The sequence below is a fragment of the Phocoena sinus genome, chromosome 5 (genome assembly GCF_008692025.1).
Source record: "Phocoena sinus isolate mPhoSin1 chromosome 5, mPhoSin1.pri, whole genome shotgun sequence".
Taxonomy (NCBI): Eukaryota; Metazoa; Chordata; class Mammalia; order Artiodactyla; family Phocoenidae; genus Phocoena; species Phocoena sinus.
The window spans coordinates 109108190-109124355 of NC_045767.1; the positions used below are offsets into that span (position 1 = coordinate 109108190).

Genomic DNA, 16166 nt, shown 5'->3' on the forward strand with positions numbered 1-16166 from the left:
TCAGCGGCCATGGCTCACAGGCCCAGCCGCTCCGCGGCACGTGGGATCCTCCCGGACCAGGGCACGAACCCGCGTCCCCCGCATCGGCAGACGGACTCCCAACCACTGCGCCACCAGGGAAGCCCTAGTGGTATTTTAAGAAATAAAAATTCTGGGGACTTACCTGGTGGCGCAGTGGTTAAGAATCCACCTGCCAATGCAGGCAACACCGGTTCGAGCCCTGGTCCGGGAAGATCCCACATGCCGCGAAGCAACTAAGCCTGTGCACCACAACTACTGAGCCTGCACTCTAGAGCCCACAAGCCACAACTACTGAAGCCTGTGCACCTAGAGCCCATGCTCTGCAACAAGAGAAGCCACCACACGAGAAACCCGTGTACCTCAATGAAGAGTAGACCCCACTCTCCACAACTAGAGAAAGCCCGTGCGCAGCAATGAAGACCCAACGTGGCCAAAAACAAAGAAATAAAATTTTTTTAAAAAATGAAAACAAACAAAACCACACAAACGGTTGAAAGATGGGCCCTATAGTAAAGATGTTGACCCTTTCATGATTTCATCTGCTTGACAAAGATGTCATGATGTCACTTGGCACATGAGTTTCCTAAGTGGACCACGCTCCTTCACACACTCACCAGTATTTCAGTGAGGAACAGCAAAAGGGGTTCTTACCTAAGTCTCAGGTCTTACAATTTCTGAATTTCAAGTGAAGGGATAGTCATTCACCCTTTAGTTTTCTTGAGAAGCACCAAGAAGTATGTCTGCAAAGGCAGCAAAAGCCTGAAGGATTAACGAGGATGTTAGATGTCTCATATCTAAGTTTTATGAACAGAAAAAAATGGAGGTTTGTATTTATCAGAGCTTAATATGGTATGTTCCAGATTCTGAGAGGACCTGATTACGGAGGCATTTTGGTTTACCTTTTCTGGTTTTCACTTTTTGTTATGGAAATTTTCAGTACATACAAAGTTGAGAGAGTAGTATGATGAACTGCCATCACTCGGCTCAAGAATTAACAATGTATAGCTATTTATAATCTCCCATTCCCACTCCTTTCCTCTGCTGGATTGTTTTAACGCAAACTTCATATATCATATCTGAAATAAGCAGAAAAAATGGTCTGCAAAAACATATCACTTCCTAATCCCCAGAAGCTGTGAATATTACTTTACATGGCAAAAAACTGTGACTGTAACTTTGGATCTTAAGGAGGAATTTATCTTGGATTATCCAAGTAAGCCCTAAATGCAATCACATGAATCTTTATAGGAGACAGGCAGAGGGAGATGAGACACAGACATACCAAGAGGAGAAGGCCATGAGACGGTGCAGAGAGATGCAGCCACAAGCCAAGGACAGCTTCCAAACCTGGAAGAGGTAAGAATTCTCCCCTAGCATCTCAGAGGGAGCATGGGCTTGCCTACACCTTGATTTTAGACTTCTAGCCTCCAGAACTAAGAGAGAATAAAGTTCTGTTGTTTAATCCACCCAGTCTGTGTTAATTTGTTACTGCAGTCATAGGAAACTAACACAATATCACGTAATCTGAAAAACATTTCAGTATGTATCTTTAAGAAATAGACTCTTTTTTAATAATAATATAATTATCATTCCCTTTTTTTAAGAGTCCTTTAATTTGTCTAATATCCAGAGTTTAAATTTCCCAAATTGTCTCATAATTTTATATTTATAATTTATAACTTTATGTTGATTTAGCCAAACCAAGATCTAAACATGGTTATGTCTCTTAAGTCTCAATGCCACTTTTTTTTTTTTTTTTTTTTTTTGTTGGGGGTAGGAGTTTATTACTTAATTAATTTATTTTTGCTGGGTTGGGTCTTCGTTTCTGTGCGAGGGCTTTCTCTAGTCGTGGCAAGCGGGGGCCACTCTTCATCGCGGTGCGCGGGCCTCTCACTATCGCGGCCTCTCTTGTTGCGGAGCACAGGCTCCAGACGCGAAGGCTCAGTAGGTGTGGCTCACGGGCCCAGCCGCTCCGCGGCATGTGGGATCTTCCCGGACCGGGGCACGAGTCCGTGTCCCCTGCATCGGCAGGCGGACTCTCAACCACTGCGCCACCAGGGAAGCCCTCAATGCCACTTTTTAAAAAATAATAAATAAAAACACTTAATCTGACACTGACTTTGGGAGAAAAAATAATAGTTCCTCTTCCTTGTTTTTCTTGCCACTTATTTCCTGAACAAACTGAATAATTTGTCCTACAGAAATTTCTGCATTCTGGATTTGGCTGGTCACATCTCCATGGTACTTTTTGACAAGGTCCTCTTTTTCCTATGCTTCTTATAAACTAGTAGTCAGATCTAAAGTCTTGATCAGAATCACATTCAGCTTTTTGGCAAGAAACTTCAGAGATGGTTCTATATATTCCCTATTGCATCAAATTAGGGGGCACGTATTCACTTCTTTCTCTTTTTGTAATATTAAGATTGATCAGTGGGTCCTGGGGTTATCAGCCTGATCCATCAATTATAAAGTTCCCAATCAGCCTTTGACCTAATAGTTTTCACAGTCACAGATGACCATTCCCTAGATCTGTTATTTCATTAGGGGTAATGAAATGATACTATTTTCTTTATATCATTCCTTCTGCATTTACCAGCTGGAATTCTTCTAAAAATAAGATTTTTGTTCAAACAATCTATTTGGTTACTCTGAAATACAGGGTTTTTGTTTTTTTTTTTTAAACAGGAAAAGTAAGATAAATGCTTGACAACATCTAATTTTTAAGGTAGTGCCAGGACGGACATCCGCCTCTTGACTACAAAGACTACCTTGTCTGTACTCAATGAATGTAACTTCTCCAGTGTGCGCAACTTAGTCCTCAAGTTACCAATTCAAATACTCAGCCTACAATATGAAACCTGGTTTTTTTTGAGATTTATTTGTGCTTTTATTTGCCAGTATAATTTAACTACAATGGCCTGCAAACTCTTCTGATCTAAAAAGTACATTTTACATCATAGTTCAACAAACACACACACATATGTAATACGCATACATAGATGAAAGTGAAACAAAAGAATATGAAACCTATTTTTAAAGAATAAAAGCCAGGATCCAACATGTCTATGTCAATTTGATGTCGATTCTTAGGATTTATGCCCATCAGATCAGTCCAAACTCCTCAACCAACCCCTTCAAACCACTCACCCTGAGTCTACCTGATCCTGTTTCACTAATACAACCCATCTTCTCATTCTGGATTCTGTGCCTTTGGTTCAGTGCTCTGCACACCTGCCTCTAACCCTGCAACCAGCTCAAGATGTCCTCTTCCCCCTCAAAAGTAAACACGCGGGGCTTCCCTGGTGGCGCAGTGGTTGAGAGTCCGCCTGCCAATGCAGGGGACACGGACTCGTGCCCCGGTCCGGGAAGATCCCACATGCCGCGGAGCAGCTGGGCCCGTGAACCATGGCCGCTGAGCCTGCGCGTCCGGAGCCTGTGCTCCGAGACGGGAGAGGCCCCAACAGTGAGAGGCCCGCGTACCGCAAAAAAAAAAAGTAAACACGCCTCCTGCTCCTCCATCCAGCACCCTCCTTTCTTTTATGAATGGCACAACCCTTCTTTCAGGAGACTGTTCTTTCTCTGCGTCCTAACTATGGATATGTATTTCTAGATGGGGCTGCCAATTACCAAATAATTTGGGCCCCTGGCCACAGGGAAAAGGGTGTCACCCAAGCGAAGTTGACCAGAGGCATTCCTGGGATTCTGAGATGTAGACTAAAAGAAAGTCAGGCCCTCTTTCTGGGTGATCCTTGCCTTTCTGGCAGTCATGCCCCCAGCCACGTGGAGGAAACTGACTCAGAGAGAAGTAGGGATAAGACACAGAGAGTCTTGGTGGTATAGGAGTTTTCAGTTTTGGTTTCCAAGACCGCCTTCACTTCTCCCATACCTTTGACCATATGAACCAATAAATTCCCTGCTGTACAGTTTAAATTTCTAAAATTTACAACCAAAGGAATCCTAATATGACCCCCACCATGATTCTTGAAGCCTATGACCACCATGACCTCTACCTTCCTGGTTTCTTGCACTTACTTTCTATACAAATAACACTTCATCACATGCTGTCCTGATTTTTTGTGTGTGTCAAATACATATCTGTCACTATCTTTTGTGGCCTTGCAGACATATATCTTACATACCTTTTGAAAGACCCCCAAACAATCCCTAGAATAGTGCTAATAGAGCTTCAGTAATAAATAACAATTACCATGAATTGAATATTACTTCCATGGTAAGCACTTCACATGAGTTATCTTATTTAACCCTCACGGAAACCTCCTGGGTTGGGCATTATTTCCACTTAGAGATAAAGAAGCTGAGGTTCATCATAGGAAAGTAACTGGTGCAAAGACACATATTTACTAAATAGTAAAGCAGGGATTTGAACCAGATTTGCATCCAAATTGCATCCTCTTCCCACCTCACCCATGTTGCCTCCAACAATGATAGAAACTTGCTAATTAATTTACCAGAGACTGTAATTGATCAAAGACCTCCATTTAACCCCTGATTTTCCACTAACCTCAAAGTGCAGGTCCCTTCATCATTAAGAATAACATTAATATATGAATGTATAAATAAATACGCTATATGAAAATAAGTATCTTGAAAAAAGTTACAATACAATTTCTCCAAAATTGCTTCTGGCAGCCTGAAGATGAAATCCTGGCATTTCTCTTAAAGTAATAGGTAAAAGGAATGAATATTTATTTAAGACCGCTCTGCCAGAACAAGATGTATACAACTCCCCTGGCAGTGATATTTCAAAACAGCAAAAGGAGATTTGTGAGCACCTGTCAATGTGTAACATGCCTTCAGCTCTGCAACTGCTCACAGGAATATTCCTATGTCATCATTAGACAGTAATGTTATTGAGCACTCCCATGGCTCGGAGGCAAGAACAGAAGCCCTTTAGGAAGAAAACGGCTCCGTCTTCTTAGCTCAGCAACGACAGGGGCCAGAGGACAGGAACAGCAATTTACTGGTAGAGAACTTAAAAGCCACCGGCTCTCATCTCTACATGATCTGTATCCTTCAGGCCAACGTTTTCAATTCCATGCTTGTGTCTCCAATTCCTGCTGGACACATCAACATGGAACTCCCGCTATCAAATTAACTTTGGGGCAATAATAGTTTTTCAGCATCTAGCCAAGTACTTTCCATTGAAAAGTGTCCCATAACCTTGTTGGTGGTTGTCTGTTTCTCTTTTTTCCTTTCTCATTTTTACCACTTTACTTGAGGGCCTTATACCACATACACACTCTTCTGGGAAATATAATGATTGTTCCTAGAAGGCCAGAAGCTGCTATCAAAGAGGCATGCTCCTTATTTATAATTTGGCAACAGCACAGCCAAGGGGAGGGTATGCCTAGCACTCACTGAAGAATGGCTGCATCCCCTGATGGGACAAGACTTTGCTAACTTGCATACTCTGGTCAAAGACAGGCCCTAAAGAATTCATTGCCATCACAGACTCAAAAATACTTCAGATGAGATCGTATATGTGATAGTGCTTTGTGACTCTAAATTACCCCTGCTAGTGATGTGCCTGTTACAAAGGCAAAGACCTGGGGAATAGGTAGGCGTATGGTTTGAAAGAACTAACTAGGTCCGAACAGAAGGAAAAAAGAAAGAGAGAGCCCAGAGGATTCAACAGAAAGCCTAGACAACAAAGGGGATGTGGTGGTGGAAAGTTTCAAGTTAGCAAACGCCCACTCAGTTCAACAAACACTTACTGGATGGCAGGCACTGGTCTACGTCTTGCGACACAGAGCCAAAGACAGTCAAAACTAATTCAGCCAAGATCCCTGCCCTTCGTGGAGCTTTATGTTCTTATTCGGGGAGACAGCTGATAAACAATACACATAATAAATAAGTAAATTGTAATATGTTAGAAGATAAGTGCAGGAGAGCAGGGGAAGGGGGATGGAAAGTGCAGAGGGTTTGCAATACTCTCAGATTAAAAGACATGCCAAAGAGCATAATGAGTCAGATTTCCAATGATGTTCCTCAAAAACTACATTCAAGGGACTTCCCTGGTGACGCAGTGGTTAAGAATCTGCCTGCCAATGAGGGGGACATGGGTTTGATCCCTGGTCCAGGAAGATCCCACATGCCATGGAGCAGCTACGCCCGGGCACCACAACTACTGAGCCTGTGCTTTAGAGCCCGCAAGCCACAACAACTGAGCCCTCGAGCCACAACTACTGAAACCTGTGCGCCTAGAGCCCATACTCCTCAACAAGAGAAGCCACTGCACTGAGAAGCCCGCACACCACAAAGAAGAGTGGCCCCCGCTCACCACAACTAGAGAAAGCCCACACGCAGCAATGAAGACCCAATGCAACCAAAGATAAATAAATAACTTTTTTTTAAAAACTACATTCAATTGCAGGAGAAATGAGGAAAATCAAACAGAGCTTGAATGAAACGTGCATAAAAGTTGACAAATCCAAATTGCCTAGGAACATACAGCTCATTTTCCATATTTCGTCTTCTTCACCCTTGTTCAAAATTATTGACACCAACAGGCTACATAACATATTTACAGAGGAAGATATGAAACAACTTAGCCAGAGGCAGAGCAAAGGGAATTATAAGAGACAAGGGCAAAGCAGATGAGAGCAAAAACAGGAGCAAAGCAGTACCTCAGGAAAGGGCTAATTCAACAGGACTTTAAATATGACAATTTTTTTCTTAGGAATAGTTGGCTCTAGGTCGAGGATGATATATAAGTTTCATTTCTAGTAACAACCCCAAACAGCTGGCAGAGTCCTTCTGGATCCCTGCATTGATAAAGAGTTCTGGGTCCTGTGGGCAATGAACTAGACATTTCTTCCATGAGCTCAAGATGGGGGACTGCGCACACATGCCCTACACTTGCCTTTCCTTCCTTGGTAGAGCTTAGCGCTTTTTAAAAAAAAAAAAAAAAAGCAGTAAACACTCACTGGCCACCTACAATGTGAAGCAAAACTAAGAACAGTGGAGGATTTGGAGTGTAGAGCTTGATCCAAGTCCTAATGGAGTTTATAATATAATTTGGAAGAAGAATAATTACACAAAAGATAACACTAGAAAGCATCAAATGACTAAATTCCTAAAATTTCAGTACGGAGATTCAGATGCCAGGAAATTGCTACAGGAAAAGATAGCCAAGAAAGGTTAAAGGAGGACACAGGCTCTGAACTAGGCTTTGAATAATTCACATCACTGAAATAACTGGAAAGAGGAAGGACTGGTCCCAGCAAGATGGCAAGTAAGGAATAGGCAGGCGTGCTCAGGAATGAGGAACAGATCAGCATGGCAGCCAGAGCAGAGGATCTAAACAGGGCACCAGATCATAGATGCCTTGAGCATTAGTCAGGGATCTCCAGAGACAAGAGAACCAACAGGAGACGTATATATAAAGGAGATGTGTGTGTGTATATATAGAGACAGATAGAAAGGTTTATTATAAGGAATTGGCTCATGCAATTATGAAGGCTGAGAAGTCCCAAGGTCTGCACTCGGCAAGCCAGAGAAGTAGGACAGCTGATAATATAGTTCAAGTCCAAGTTTGAGGCCAAAGTCACAGAAGATGGATGCCCTAGCTCAAAAACAGGCAGAGTGAGCAAATTCTCCCTTACTCAGCCTTTCTGTTCAGTTCAGGTCTTCAATGGATTGAATGACGCCCACCGACAATGGAAAGGCCATCTGCTTTACTCAGTCTACCAATTCCAGTGTTAATATCATCCAGAAACACCTTCACAGACACACCCACAATAATGTTTAACCACATCTCTGGGCACCCTGTGGCCCAGTCACGTTGGTACCTAAATTTAACCATCACAGCTTGAACTGAGTCATTATCCAGTAGGCAACAAGGACCGTGATCAGAGACATGAGCAAAGCTATACTTTATAAAATCAAACTGACTGTGGCATGAAAATGGATTACAGAAGGAAAAACTAGAAGCAAAAACAAGGTAAAAAAATATTATAATTGCCCATGTGATAATAAGAGGCAGACCATCAATGACAAACACGTACAGGATTCTATTCAAGATGAGGTACTCTGCTAGGTGATTAAGATGAGCTACTCGTGTCACCCTACAGTTTAATTTGATGTCAGGATCGAAATGGAGACCTATGCAGCAGGACTGGAGAAGCAAGCCTAGGATTCCAAAGGTCATCAATGAAGACGCAGATTTAGGGATTACCCATATAGGGAAGGGAGCCGAGTTGATAGTTTGCTTCTGGCGTGCCCATCCTGACAGAAGCCCGCAGGACAGCAGGTTGAATCAGTCAGTCTTGAGTCAGGAAGCCTCATCAGACCAACTCATTTTTCTGATTCACTGGAGAGGAATGACCACTCCTTGGTGGCAAACTAATCCTAAAACATGATCAAGAGGTGGGATTACTTTAGAGGAAAAAAAGGCAGGAGGCAACACAACCAGCCTGCCTAAACACAACTTAAACACTAAACACAACTTACAAGCTGATTCATCAAGAGCAACTGCAGGGTCCACTTTCCAAATCAGACACACAAAGTCTTCAACAGGAACCCAGTGGAGAAGAACAAGGAGGAAACTGAGAGAAGGTCAAACTTCATCAAGCTGATAAGAGATTAGCATTAACCATGAAGTTTCTAACACAACTCAGGTAAATAGCAGGTTATCTGGTATTTCCTGAAGTAAATCAAGGTCAATGGAAGTCCTACTGTCACATTTTTCATAAGCATTTAAATTACTGCATCTTGCTTAAAATAAGCCAAAGTGAAAAATAAATAAAAATAAGCCAAAGTGTAAACAGTCTGCAATATACACAAACAGGAGAGATTTTAAATATTCAACTTACCAAAAAAGTGACAATGTTAGCGAACAGGCAGTAACCAAGACTAATACATAAGGTATGTTGCATCTTCCCACGAAAAAAAATCAAAAGTACTATATACAAATGATGAAGTTTCTCTTGTATTCTAAGAAATTCTTTTTTTACGAAAGAATTTTTCATACAAAAAATATCAAGAAACATTTTTCCTAATACAGTAAATATGGGCAGCATCATCTCCATTTTGAGGATGCACAAAGTTTCATGCTAAATGACCTACTGACGATCTTTTTTTTTTTTTTGGCTGCGCCATGCTGCATGCAGGATCTTAGTTCCCCGACCAGGGACCGAACCCGTGCCCCCTGCAGTGGAAGTGCAGAGTCTTAACCACTCAACCACCAGGGACGTCCCGATGATCATATTTTTACAGTATAGCTTACATCACTTATGCATAAATACACACATGTATATATGTCATATACATATAAAGGGTGTATATGTTTATACTGTACAGATATTTATATTTGTTAAGATACTTTTATACTCATTGTGATATATTACAAAGAAAATCATGAATGAACTCCAAGTACAAGTTCCATGAACACAAACAAAGCAGAAGATACTCATCTTGAGGAATGCAACATAATCTTCTAATTGAATGCTTATGAAAAAAGCTTGGACTCGATGAAAATATTAATCAACTCTCTAAGATGGTCAATAAAAACTCTGCCACAGGAATTTCTGAAATGTTCCTCCTTCAATGAGCCTGGGTCATGAAATTTAGCCAAAGTATCATATTTCACATTTGCCACACACAGATGAGTGAAATCAGTTCCTGGGACTTTCTATAGGCCTAAAGATCTTAAAATTGACCCATGACCAATATTTCAACAGAGGTAAATTTTCATACAAGAAGAGGAGCTAAAATACACTCACTCTGCATTCTGCAAAACCTGGTGGATTCTCTGAACTCCTTAATAGCATGTCCTAGAATAATGTTCTTAAAAAAATTTTTTTTTAACTATGCTCCATAAAAAATAATTAGCAGCTCATCCGACAATTGCAGAGTATTTTTATAGCTGTTATCGATTACTATGTTCTCTTGGGGAAAACATTAAAACCAAAAAGAACCTGACATGTGAAGAAATGAGGTAAGCCTTACCTAAAAGCTCAGCGCCTTCTGTTACTACGACCTTTTGTTTCACAGTCGGGTCATGTAATAATAATTTCTATCTTCAGTCCAATACATTCAAAAAAGAAAGCTATTAATATAATTTAAAATGTAGGGACACTATTAGAGGAAGTGTAAATTAGAGGAATTTAGCATTTTCATACCTCTGACTCTTTCACAAACCTTTCCTACACAAGTGTACAAAGACAGACTTTAAAGGATGTTCTCTAAAGCACTAGTCTTACTATAGAAAAATGGGAAACAACCCAAATTTCCAACAACAGGAAACTGTTAAAATAACGTGTCATGCAATACTATACAGTATGATCTGTATGTATGGTCATGGGAACATTTTCAACACCAATTAAGTTAAAAATAAAAACGAAGTTGAAAGTTGTTTTATATTACCCCACTTGTTATTAACAATAACAATAATAAACATATTTTTAATACAGGGAAATTTGGGGGAAGTTTCTCTAGAATACAAGATCACAGTGCACTTTATCTTTCAACATTACATATTTCTGTGATGTTTGAATGTTGAATAATATGTATTGTGTGTATAATCAGAAAAAATAAAGTTTTATTTTAAGTTAGTGATATAATTGGAGGGGAAGTAGGAAAAAATTTTATGTATAAAGAAAAGGGAAGGGGCTTCCCTGGTGGCACAGTGGTTGAGAGTCCGCCTGCCGATGCAGGAGACACGGGTTCATGCCCCGGTACGGGAAGATCCCACATGCCGCGGAGCGGCTGGGCCCGTGAACCATGGCCGCTGAGCCTGCGCGTCTGGAGCCTGTGCTCCGCAACGGGAGAGGCCACAACAGTGAGAGGCCCGCATACCGCAAAAAAAAAAAAGAAAAAAAAAAAGGGAAATCTTAGGATGTTAAAAAACTTTTCTATTTTAGCTCTACAATATTCTCTACAATATTATCTGCCTCTACCTCTCTTTTGGAAGACAGCTGTTTCCTTATTCTCAGAATTTCAAAACTGAACAACATACATAGACATTGGAAGGGCCCCTTACCATCTCCCGTTAGTAATAGCTTATAGGGATAAAAGTTTAGGCCAAACTCCAGTATTTATCAAATTCAACACTGTCAGTTCCTGAACAGTTGCAAACAAACTGCAAAGGTGTCTCTAAGTTATTTCAGAATTAACCAAAAAAAAAGAAGAAAAAAAAGGATTCTGCAGACTCTGAAACTATCTGAAGCATTTTCATGATGGAAATATGAGGAATTAGAGATAGCTACCTACTTTTGAATCCACAGCCCTGTAACCTATTCAAACATTGTAAAAACTAGACGGAAAGGACAACAGTGCCTGGAAAGGTAACTGAGGAATCACAAACATGGGGGAAATTTCCACCTGCCTGGGGAAGGGTGTGAACCTGTGCTGGGAGAGGGGTGTCTCCACAGTCATGTGACCTTGGCAAAACAATTAAACTCCTCTACCACAATTTCCTCACCTGCAAAATCAAAGGATGGAGAATAAACAATCTCTGTGGTCCCTTTCAGCTCTAAAATTCTGAAAACAAAGCTTTACTCTTTCCTTGCCAAAGGATATCTTAAATATATATATATATATATATACATATACATATATATATATACACACACATGTACATAGCATAAAATGTAAGGTATAAGGTTATAAGGTACAAGGCCAAAAACAGCAGACGCCTGCCTGGCTCCTCCCCAACCTTGAGTTCCACTCTCCAAAAGAAGCCCCTTCAATTCTTTTAGATGTTTCTTCTAGTAATTACTTCCATATTTGTAAATCACACATTTAGATTACTATTTTCTGATTTTTCTCAATTTTAGACCCTACCAAAAGTTCCTTATGGCAACTATTGGGGCATTTATCACCTGTCCCACCTCCTGGGTTGCAGCTACACTGTTGAGATGCAAAGGATATAAAGATTATATGCATGTACACACATGTATAAGAACGTGTTTCTATACAGTCCTGTCCCCAGTGAGCACTCATTTTGATTCATGAGAAATAAGGTCCCATTCTAAACACTACACATCTAAACACTGCACAAAATGTAGCAGAGAAAAAATTAAAAGCCTGGCCTCTAAATCAGAAAAGTCCTGCATTCGGGTCTGAGTCCACCACATACAGGAACAAAGTATGCACCTGAAAATTCCTTATTTTCTCTGAATCTCATCTATTCTCCTCCTGTGTAAGCTGAATATAAGACACCAACTACAAAATGGTTAAATCACAAAGCACAAATACGGTATACCTGTGAAAGCACTGTTACTCATAAAGCACTATAAAAATGTTACTTTCCGTTACTGTCTTCACTAAGAGATCCCTATAAATGAAGTACCTGAAGTTACTGGTCACTGTTCTCCTATGTAGGCTAAAAACTAAGAGTCAGAAGTCACTGAGAATAAGAGTGAAATAGATGTAAGTCATGTTCCAAGGCCAGAATCTGAGGGTCCAGCTCTTCAAAGGGTCTATGTATTGCCCTATGAGACAAATGCACACAGAACAAAGATTGAGCATCTCAGCAGGGGTCAGAGAAAGCAATTGTTTTATATTTGCAGAGAGAGAGAGCTTCCTTACCAAATTTTCTTTATAAAAGTAATACAAGGGGACTTCCCTGGTGGTCCAGTAGTTTAGAATCCACCTTCCAACGCAGGGGACCCGGGTTTGAGATCCCACATGCTGCGGAGCAACTAAGCCCATGCACCACAACTACTGAGCCCACGCACTCTAGAGCCCATGCGCCACAACTAGAGAGAAGCCCGCATGCCGCAATGAAAAATCTCACATGCTGCAACCAAGACCTGATGCCACCAAATAAGTAAATATTTTTTAAAATAAATAAAAATAAAATACAAGAACATAATTTCAAAGGTCACTCCTCAGGCTTCTTCTAATATGTACCTCTATATTTCAAAATAATTTGTACATCTGCTTTTTGATTTGCAGACATAATCTATTGGCTTCCTATTACAACAGAAAGAACTTTGCAGAGAAAGTCTTTTGGACCAAATTTGGGAAGTTATCATGAAGAACTGTCCAGCAATGCATTACCGACACTACAGTAAAACTGTCCTCTCATTTCTGGTCTTCAGAGGCCTACATTGAAAGTGATACAACCATAGTGTCTCTATTTAGAGGCAAGTAGGAAGCTAGCTGGGCAGATAGATCTAGATTATGAGACCACTCTAAATCTCTCTCTGAATCTAGTTCAGTGATACTCAGTTTCTCTTGTCTTTTCCACATGCCCCACACAGTTTAATCCTGTTCCTAAAGCTACAGGTCAAATGACAAATGGGATCCCAAACTTAACTTATTTCAAGACAAGCATGGAAACAATTCTATGAGCTATGTGGAAAGGGGGTAACTGGAACTAAAAGAAACCAGCCTTTAATTATCTGAAAAGTTATCTAAAGACAACAAATATGCTGCACTAAAAAGTAAATTTATGGACTGAATCTCCTGCTCCATTTCTGTCCAGAGAAGACCACTAAACTTCTCCAGATGTGGTCTTGGGCTGTGGTACGCTACATTTGGGCTGTTTCAGGGAAAACATCCTGTCTAGTGCCAGGTGTACAAGTGAACTTGAGGTCAGGCAGGTGACCCTGCTGACCAGGCATGGTACATTAAGGAGAGGAAATCTTTTCTCTCGCTAATCAACAGGATAAAGGTGATTAAGCAGGAATTATTTTTTCAATGACCTACATAATTTCATCAGGGCTGCTGTGGCTATTAGCAGAGAGCAGCTGACTTTCTAATGAGATGAATTTGATAGCATGGCCCTGCCACAGAAGGCAGGGAGTGGGCCCAATCTACAGGGAAGCAACAAATGGTGCGCATTGTTTACTACTCCTCCCCAGGGCTGTCTCTCCTCTGTTTTGGGCTCCTTCCTTCCACGGGGAATACTCCCCACCCTGGGATGCCTAAGGCCGCAGCACCTGCTGAATGGTGGAAGCCGGGTCTATTTTTTTTTTAATTTTTATTTTATATTGGAGTATAGTTGATTTACAATGTTAGTTTCAGGTGTGCAGCAGTGTGATTCAGTTATACAAATACATACATCCATTCTTTTTCAGATTCTTTTCCCATTTCGGTTATTACAGAATATTGAGTAGAGTTCCCTGTGCTATACAGTCCTTGTTGAATATCTTTTTACAGATAGCAGTGTGTATTAGTCCAGCTCTGTCCCACCCACTTGGATCCACCCATTCTTAATAAACCCGAATAAATTAGGAGTCTGGGATTAACATAAACCGGGTCTATTAAGAATGGGTGGATCCAAGTGGGTGGGACAGAGCTGGGCTAATTCATCAGAACTACCCACGTGATTCCCAAAGTCCCAAGCAAACAAGGCTACCGCTGCCACCAACACCTCTCTCTGGCTGGGCTTGAGATAGGACAGCAGTTAGTTCCACTCCCTACCAGAAGTGGAATTAACAAGGGACCTTTGTTAAGGTCGAAGCAGGACACACACACGCACGCACGCACACACATACCATCATCATCATCAATAACAACCACGACTTGAACGCAGTTTCATTAGAGAATGTGACGAAACTGAGCAAGAGCCACCCAACAAGTGAGTCCTAACACCAGGAAAGCGCTGCAATCCTCAGAGTGGCACCGCCTCTGCCTCTTGTGTGAAAGCGAGGAGGTCGGGAGAGGAAAACTGAGCCCCAGATCTCTTCGCCTTCGCCAGTTCCTCCGGTAGGATCAGGCTCTCCGGCCCCAAGAACCAAAAAAAGGGTGGAGAGCCCAGGTGCCATCCTCCTCCGTCAAAACAAGCTGGCTCTTTCTCCCCCGGGATCAGTCACCGAGTCACGCCCGGTCCAGCAGCTCTGGGAGCCCCCTCCTCCCCGCCGTGCCTCGGCCCGACACAGCAATCTTGTTTGGGATAGTCCCAGCGGGGGCCCCCCCTCACAATTCCTGCTCCTCCCGCCAAGTCGGAGAACACAGGCAAGGGATACTTCTGCTCTCCGCCTTCCCATAAACCCTAAAATAAAATAATCCCTCAAGCGCAAATCTCAGATCCGCACGCCACGTACCTGTCAGCGGCCGCGGCTCCTCCTCCCGGCCCGGTGCGGGACTCGCCAGGGCTGTCCAGGGACAGTCCAGAAAGTTTGTGCCACCACCGCGCTGGGCACAGCGAGGAAGGGGGAGCGGGCTCCTAGCCCGGACCGGGACAGTCCGCTCTGCGCCCCGGCCGGCGGCCGCTCTCACGCCTCGGCCCAGGTCCTCCCCACCCAGCTCCAAGTCTACAGCGCGCCCCGGGAAGAAAGTACGAGGTGGGAGAAGGTCGGAGCGCAACTTTCCGACGGTGCGTCAGCCGATGGCGGAGCCGCGCCGCTCCTGGGCTCCCCCGCCCCCCAACCCGCGCACTCGGGGGAGCGCGGGCGGGGCCCGAGCCGAGACGGGGCCCGACCTGCCTGGCCGGCCCAGGGGAGCTCGCGTCCGGCCCCGCCCCTGCCCTCGCCGCTAGCCCCGCCCCTCCCCCCGGAGAGGCGGCCGTCAGGTGCGCGGGGGTCGGGCTCAGCTGCGAGGCCGCCCCGGCGCCCGTTGCCAAGGTGAAGGAGGCGGAGCCTCTGAGGGAAATTTTCCACCGAAACTTAAACCCCGCGGAATGGAGGACACCTCGCCCCTGGGGACTCGCCTGTCGCTGGAACTACACCCCTTCACGAACACACACACACACACACACACACACACACACCCCACGTTTACGGTCCTGCCAAAAGGCTCATTTCTTGAGTTCTGCTGAGTGGAGAAAGTCAGACATCTCCACGCGGCACGCACCCTGCGAGTATAGGTGTACGTGTCACAATTCACTGGTAATTTTCCCCCTGAAAATGAGGACTCTTTAATTGGACAGTTATACAGCAAAAAGAAATTTCCCCAACTCTCCCCGGGAAATGGGAGAGCAGGTTGGGAATCCGTTTCCCTACCACCCCGAGTATGGCGGTGGCCCTTGGCACTGCCTCGTGTTTCGCCGTCCTTCCCAGAGCCCAGACCTCGGACCCCGGCCGGCCCGGCCCCGCGTTTGCCAGCTGCCCTCCATCAGAGACTTCGCACATTGCCAAGCTGGTATTACCATCTCAACCTCCGCATTTCTCCGCCTTCCACACCTCTTGCATGCTTGGGTGGTAAAGTCAAGGATCTGCTTTCTGAACTTTAAA

At 43.2% G+C, this 16166-nt stretch overlaps 1 protein-coding gene across 2 annotated transcripts in view; it reads right to left on the reverse strand.

Moving 5' to 3' along the window:
* The window catches only part of FAM160A1 (family with sequence similarity 160 member A1), a 269946-nt gene extending 254569 nt beyond the window's left edge, over positions 1-15377 (reverse strand). For both annotated transcript variants that reach the window (XM_032632821.1, XM_032632820.1), the window contains exon 1: positions 15039-15377. The gene's annotated coding sequence lies outside the window, so the exon portion shown is untranslated. The remainder of the gene's footprint in view (positions 1-15038) is intronic.
* Between the last annotated feature and the right edge of the window lie 789 nt (positions 15378-16166).